Raw genomic sequence first — 7,827 nt, 5'->3', positions numbered from 1 at the left:
TAAATTCTGCAAATTTAAGAATTTAAGTGCAGGTGCTGAAGGAAGGGGTGCTCATACTCTAGGAACTGGAACAGAGAATCCCCAGGGGGAGAGCCAGCTGCTGCCCACCCCTGGAGTTTTTGGCTTCTCAGATTGACTGCTATTGCAACTGTACTGTCTTGTCACTTCCCGTTGTGCCCTGAGCCCCTCCTAACAAAAGTTAGCCAACCTGAGTCCTGTAGCGAGAGGCTGGTCTCCCTTTTGTCTCAGCTTCCTCTCAGGTACAGCACTGCTCCTCATAACCTTCCAGGTTCCTCCTACGCCCCAGTGGGACAGTGCTTATTCTTACCTCTTGGCTCACACTGGTTTTGGCCCCTAACGTTTACTGAGCCCCATCCTGTGAAGATGCTGCCTCTCTATAGCTGTATTATCTCTGAGCATCCTGATGTTCCTGGGGCAGAGGTGCTGCCCAGGAGGGTGGGAGGAACACGGCTGTTTGGTGGTTTGAGAATTCATTTGCTCTGCTCCTGCCCAGCCCACATCACTGCAACCCTTCAGTTACCAGAGGTACCAAATTTATGCTGGACACGGTGCCATTGTGATCAGTACTCTGATACCTGGGGTGTATTCAGCAAAAATATAGCAAAACCGTGTGGAAGCAAGGCCAGTGCCTCAAGTGCAATTCAGACATTAAACGCTCTGCTGTCCTGTGTCACACTGCAGTATGCATTGTCCTTCCCGAGTTAAGCACAGAGTGTATTTAGTCTTAACTTGGTCTCGTTGGTGACAGAATCCCAGATATATAAAGCAATGGATTCTAGTAACTGAGCAAAAGAGCATTAAACATCTCTATCTGCTTGTTCCTGACCAGGCCTGGAGTGGTGTTCAGTACCATTTCTTTTGTGACTGTGAATCTGTAATTAGCTAAACTTACAGGTTCACAAATGATGAGCAAGTTACTTTAGCAAAAAAAGGAAATACTCCTTCCTGCAGTCACAACACTTCAGGTCTGTGTGGAGAGAAATCTTTCAAGTATTGCCCTACTCCTTAATCGGACCCAGCTGCAGGCGTTCCTCTTTCAGTGTGTCTGTCCTTGTCCATACTGCAGCTCCGTGGGCAAGACTTGTGCTTCCCAGGTAGAATTATGGATGTATCTCTGAGGGTTGGTGGTGGCACTGTGGCTTAGACCAGATGGAGGAAGGTGAACGGGAACTCGTGATAATGTAAAAAATGAAACATGAGTTTATGGGAATCTTATTCTTCGCAAAGCACAAAGACAAGGTACTTTTATTTCTAAATAATCTTATCAAGAGTACATCTCCTGATGAGCCTGGTTCTTAAGRGATCTCAGAATGAAGAGATGTTAGCATATTCTCTATTTTAGGATATTCTTGCTGCATTTTCCCATCCCAGGATGCTGGAAAGTTAGTCAGAATGTGTTTGTTAGATTGTGAGGAATTATTTTTGTTTAAGCTTTTGTGGAATGGATTTTCTAGAAAACTTACTGGATTTTGAACTCTGTGTGTGTGACATTGAATTTTGAGAGAAAGTGTTGTTGTGTATATACTGCCACTGTGGACTGAACTTGGGAGTTCTGGAGTTCTGGACTGTACTGTTGATCATTGACTGCTCTTCTTCCATGTACAAAACATAGCAGGTTGGCCTTATAAAAAAACCCAAATATTTTATCATCTTGCAAAATGGAATTGACTTTTTTTGCCATTTTCTGGTGTCCTCTTGTTCTCATTGCTGTGCTGTGTCCCCAGAACAGGTCACTGGGACTTCCTCATGCCATGGACTCTCTGTTGTCTGCCTTCCCAGCAGGGCATTTCCCTCTCCTGGCCCCTTGCAGGAGTTTTCCTCACATGGAGGAGAGGTCTCTTTATGCTCCATCTGTCACAGACATGCAGGAGCAGTTTAGCTTAGTTTCACATGTCGTGTTTATCAAGGAATGGTACAGTCTCTGAGGTGGCACAAGCAGCTTTACTGCATGGTCAGTCGGGGTGGGGCTGCCCCTCTCCTGCTGCTTTGATGATGGCTTTGCATTCTTCACTGGGCATGTTCTCTGTGGTAGAGAACTATTCTTATTCTGTCCTACATCCTCTCCTTACTGAAAATTATGAAGCTACTATTGGTACATATCCCACCCACATATACATCCACCCCAGCCACACAGCAGGTTACACGGAGGTTAGAGTTGGATTCTGTGGACGCTSTGGATAACTTGTGTACAAATGGGAGGGAGGTTGGAGGCAGGGCTGGTGTTACTTCATCTCTTCTCTACTTGTGGTTGTTTCAGTAGTAGAGTGGAGATGGGTAGAGGACAGACAAGAATAAATCCAGGCCAGCTGGGGAAGAAGTTCCTGACTTAGTGGCACAAGGAGCCCAATGGGGCATGAAATAAAAAGCTTCCACACACAGCAGTGAGAAGGTGGCAGCAGTAGTAAGGMAAATAAATGACTGTGTTAGGCATATTTGTGGTCAGGCAGAAGCCTTGAGTATCTGATGTATTGCTATATTTAATGGAGCATCAGTTACACCATATTTTGGTTGCTCTGTTCTTTCTTAATAGTATTTTTCTCCTTCTAGGGTCTTTTAGATTTGACAAGTCAGCAAGAATTTGTACCATCTTCTCCCCCACCCCACTAACCACATGTTCAGAAAATTTATTGTATGAGTCTCTTTCCTCTGGGAACACCTSACTAGTTAAAAAGGTCAGCTGTGGGGTTGAATTCTGCTATTTGGAGTCCTATGGTCAGAGCTGAGACAGGCCCTGGGTAAGCTCAGATATGGCAGTGTTCTTACAGACCTGAGTGAGAGGCTGCACTGTTAAGAGAAGTGTATTAGAAAACTCAAGTTTTCTTCCCTCCTGTCTTCAAGTATATTACAGTAATCTTTAACTGCAGGGTCCAATTGAAAAGTGAAAGGTGTGATGCAGCCTCTCTTTAGTGGATTTCTTGTAGCTGGTAGAGGGAAGGCAGCAGCTATATACTTACAAAAGGACATACAGAATTACTTTCATTTGTATTGCTTATCCCCTTCCCATAAGTGCCTCAATATCTGTCTTCGAGTGGCCTGTACCTTAACAAAATATCTATCTTAGATGCATTCTGTCTTCACTTTATCCTTGGCATACCCTAAAGCTGAGATGCTAGAACAGCAGAGGACTGGATCTATCAAAAATGTGGAAAATAATTAAGGAACTGCGGCGGGCAGCATGCTCAATCAGGAGCTGTCAAGGGAAAGGTTTTCAAGATAGGTGCAACTTAAATTCAGCWGTGCTTAATTCTAAGCTATGCTTGGCTGGGCATTGTGGCTGGGAGCTGGGCTAGGACTTTGTTCAGCAGGCACTGCAGGAACAAGAGGCTRAGAGCAAAGACTGAAATCCAGAATTCCTGTTTCCCAAAAGCCCAAAGTGCAGACACAGAGCCATGTCCCTGCCTGTTGCAGCTCTTGTGTGCTGGGTGGAGTCTGGTGGGTTCCTGCTTCCTGAGTCCSTTTAGCTTTGGGAGGTCCAGGCTGTGGAGTGGTTGGTAGCATGGCAGTGCTGAGCTGCTCAGCTGCCCCAAACAGGAATATTACTGGGCACACAGAAAGAAGCAGTTTAAAAATTTAAGGTTTTGGTTCTCATTRGGCTGGGTGGATGCTGAGTAGAGGTTCTCAGGATGGGAATTTGGCTGCTGAAAACTACTGAAAATAACTTAAATCTAAAATACTAGGTCTGACCCAACAAAGTAGAAGGAAGCAGCACTTCTGCAGACTTCTGTCCATTGAGCTGTGAATCATCAAGCAGCTGCTCCTACAGGTACTCACCAGTCCGAAGAGAAGCCCCTAACACAGAGCTGGGTGRTGCAGCAAGAGTGGTCTCTGTTCAGTATTGCACCTGGTTTGGTAGATTCTGGCTGGAGGTGAAGCGCCTATTGTGGTGTTTGCACTTTCTTTCTTAATTTGCCTTCTGGAGAGGAAATCAGTACTACAGGAATCCATCCTTACCCTTTGCRAGGGCTTCATTTTTTGTCTGGGCTGGGGCTGTGTTCAGGCAGCTGCAGCTAAAGGGCCAGGTGGAAGCTGTAGTGCTGAGTGTTCTTACACAGAAGTTTTGCTGCCAGAATCCCATTCCCTTCCTTCCCACACAGCGCTGATCACTAGGCTAACACTGAACTGGATTTTTAAACTAATCAATGCTTTCTAATGGTCACAAATTAGTGCTAAACAAGTGCTAAACAAGCAAGCTTCTGAAGTTTGTTCTTCTTTCATTTTAGTGCTTGCAGATACAAGAATCTGACATTATAAACCTTCCCTATATTTAATTTCTGTTAGAGAGGTATGGCAGCACTGGCAAAATCCTTGTAAGGTAGATCTTGCTGTTCTGGCTAAAAACTAGAAATGCTTCTGGTACCATAGTCTCTCATTCACTAAGCCAGAGMAAGCTCCTGTTACAGAATTTGACAGTGTAATTACTAGATTCTTYTGTTGTGAAATGGGAGGAATGGGGTGGAGAGGTGTACATGGCTAGCCCAGCTGTGATGCCTATGGACATCAGAATGCCCTGGAATGTCCTATTCCAGGCTCTATTTATGTCTGCCCATGTTGGAGCATAGAGGGAGAAAGTGTTTCCCAGTGAAAAGTTCCTGTTTAATATCTTTATTGATGATCTGGATGAGGGGACTGAGTCTACCATTAGCAAATTTGTAGATGACACCAAGTTGGGTGCAGGTGTCAAGTCTGCTGGAGGGTAGGAGGGCTCTGTAGAGGGACCTGGACAGGCTGGATCAGTGAGCCAATTCCAGCGATGTGAGACTCAACAAGACCAYGTGCCAGATCCCGTACTTGGGCCACAACAACCCCCTGCAGGGTTACAAGTTGGGGACACAGTGGCTGGACAGTRGCCAGGCAGAAATGGACCTGGGGGTATGACTGACAGCAGYGGAACATGAGCCAGCAGTGCGCCCATGTGGCCAAGAAGGCCAGTGGCATCCTGGCCTGTATCAGGAATAGTGTGGCCAGCAGGAGCAGGGCAGTGCTTCTTCCCCTGTACTCAGCACTGGTGAAGCTGCACCTTCAGTCTGGTGTCCAGCCCCAGGCCCCTCAATTTAGGAAGGATGCTGAGGTGCTGGAGAGAGTCCAGAGAAGGGCAACAAGGCTGGTGAAAGGTCAGGAGCACAAATCCTGCAAGGAATGGTTGGTGGGGGTAGTGGGGGCAGCGACCAAACAAAGGTGTTAGGGATAAAACRACATCTCCAAGACATTCCACCCCCTATCCCATACCATCTGGTTAATGCCTAAATTAAAACATCTCAACTGCAAAGCACACATCTATAACTGTATACATATATGCATTACCCTAACTATATACATATATAAATGCAGATATGGATGCAGACACAGTGTCATGGGCAATTCACCCCAAGGTAAGGTCCCCTTGAGGTATACATCATGTGTGGGAACAGGAAACTGGAGGCCCTCAGTGGCAGTCAAGTCTCGTCACCTGAAATTACAGGAACTATCTAACTCTTGTTTCACATTTCCTTGTGATTTCAGGCAGAATTCCAGTGAAATGCCCATCCCTCAGTCATTGAGTCAAATTAAATACCCAAACCATAGAAATACATGAGGGATTTTGCCACATTTCTGCTGTTTAAGCAGTGATTGTCAGAACTCCCAACATGCAGAGGAATTTTGCAAACTACTGAACAGAACGTGCATCAGGTACTCTCTAACATTTCAGTTTGTAGCATTTTCAAAGGGCTATAACWAARCAAGTCATAAAAATAWTTTTCCAGATGCTGTCTGCAKTTGACATYGTTTACTGGAAGAGTSTGGCAACATCYGKGGAGGATTTTGAGYGCCAGTTTTCATGTGCAGGTGCWCTTCTGCTTGTTGGGAGAAAAGTRAAAGTAGAGCTGTATTTTCTTAYATGCAAAACTATCAAATATGAATAAWGAGCAAAGTCCCCCAAGACAAACTATGGGAACAGAGTAGCAATAGAAAAAGGACYTTAAGGCAACAAGAGGCATCAATGCTGCAATGCTTTGTGTTCACATCCCAGTCCTRTTCAACTGCAAGGAATTTCTCTGCCCCTCCCCAACTTCTTCCTCATCCATGTCAGACTCTTCCTCCTCATCRTCCTCATCCTTTGCAGTGGCCTCAGATTTATCTGAGGATTCAYGGAGCAGRACATACCCCCTGCTGCTGAACTCAAACTTGAGCACATCCTCCTTCAGTTCATAGTAGCAGCAGGGCTCGATGGACTGGTTGTTRAGAAGGTGCCATTCTCCAAGCCCAGGTCGATGATGTAGGGCTGCACTCTGTGGCCYACGGTGCCGTCAGCTCGGGTGTCTCCACCAGCCGGTACTGGTCGACAGCGTGCTGCGTGGAGCACGAAGGGTGGTCAGGGGGATGTCAGCGATGCAGCGGTGCCGGCCCAGCAGGTACGCGCTGTCTGGATGTACATCACCAGCAGGAACTCGCTGTACTTGATCACCACACCCTGGAATGTGCTGGTGTCCTCCAGCAGCACCCTGGATGGCTTGAAGCTTGGCTTCTTGTTCCCAGCAGCTTTTTCTTTGGGTTTATTCAGATTGCCAGAGCTTTGGGTTCTGGTCACCACTGCCCTCAGTGCCCTGCCAGTACTCTTGCCTCTTTTTGTTGCAGAACTCCCTCTGTGCCTGCTGTTCCCGCAGGTTCTGCATGTCCTGCTCACGGCCACAAGCACCTGCTTTGTCATTGGGGTTCTTTTTTCTGTCTTGAGTGGTCCCTGTACCTGTCCCAGTCACTGTTCCGGTCCCGCCAGTGYTCCTGCTCTAATGGGTGTCTCTGCTTCCACTCCTTGTTTTCCTTGTGATAGTCATCAGCTTGCTCCTGCTTAACCCTCATGGCACTGTGCTGTGGGCTGTGGCTGCAGCTCCTCTTGCCTCACAGGGAGTGGCTCCTCCACATGGACTGGCTCTTCTGCTGGGGCCACTTGGCGCCACAACTGCCCATGCACAGCCCTGCCAGGCCGCCACTGTTCCTTGCCTGGTGGTGACAGGCTGTGCCAGGAGCTTCGCCTCTTGGCCTTCACCATGACTTCSTGCCACCACTCWCTTGCTGGCACCTCCATGGCACCTSTCCAACAGGAARTGATGACTGCARWCCCGTCAAAGTGATGAATGTGGTCTTGTTGAAGYRGTGATCCTGTAGAAATGTCTGGTCTGTCTCTGGAGGTCCAGTGGTGGTTYTCGAGCTCTTGTCCTCTGGGAATCCAGTGGTAGTGCCCCTGAGGCATTCCAASCCTCAGATTATATGCAGGTAGGAATGTTYGGTTCCTCCTCTCAGGGGTGGGGCATCTCACARKGGRATGATGTAATTCTAGGAGTCAKCCCRGGAGASCTTGATGGTCYSTCAGCAGAATGGCCCCCCACAGAGTGGCTGCTGCTTCCCTGGAGGGTGTTACAAGGGCCAAGTCACAGGGAGGATGAAGAACACTGCCCGACTGATTTTACCAGCTTATGGAGATGGTAATAGAATACATAATTTGGTTACACCTTCCATGTAACCCAAGAAATAAGGCAAACAAAACTCAATTATCRTGAGACCGCTGGGGGAGTTGAGAGRGTTGAGGGTTCAGGCAGCGASCATCCCAGACACAAACAAAAACAAAAAMCAAACRTGGTRTGGGATAAAAGAACATCCCCAACACAGACACGATAGATGTGGACACAACCAGCTGCAGAAGATGCATCTTACAGCTGTATCTTTAGGAGCTCTGTCCCCATTTTTAATTTGCAGAATAAGCTTTTATTCACATGTAACCCTAAAAACCCACTCAGACCAAAAGAATGCCACTTGATTTGTTAAGTAACAAAG

At 47.0% G+C, this 7,827-nt stretch overlaps 1 pseudogene; it reads right to left on the bottom strand.

Moving 5' to 3' along the window:
• Nucleotides 1-6,012: 6,012 nt before the first annotated feature.
• LOC130588946 (smad nuclear-interacting protein 1-like) lies at nucleotides 6,013-7,094 on the bottom strand (annotated as a pseudogene).
• Between the last annotated feature and the right edge of the window lie 733 nt (nucleotides 7,095-7,827).

The sequence above is a fragment of the Malurus melanocephalus genome, unplaced genomic scaffold (genome assembly GCF_030028575.1).
Source record: "Malurus melanocephalus ecotype Western Australia unplaced genomic scaffold, MMel_1.1 scaffold_22, whole genome shotgun sequence".
Taxonomy (NCBI): Eukaryota; Metazoa; Chordata; class Aves; order Passeriformes; family Maluridae; genus Malurus; species Malurus melanocephalus.
Note: the sequence above shows the minus strand (reverse complement) of the source record. Positions and strands in the feature narration are given on the sequence as shown.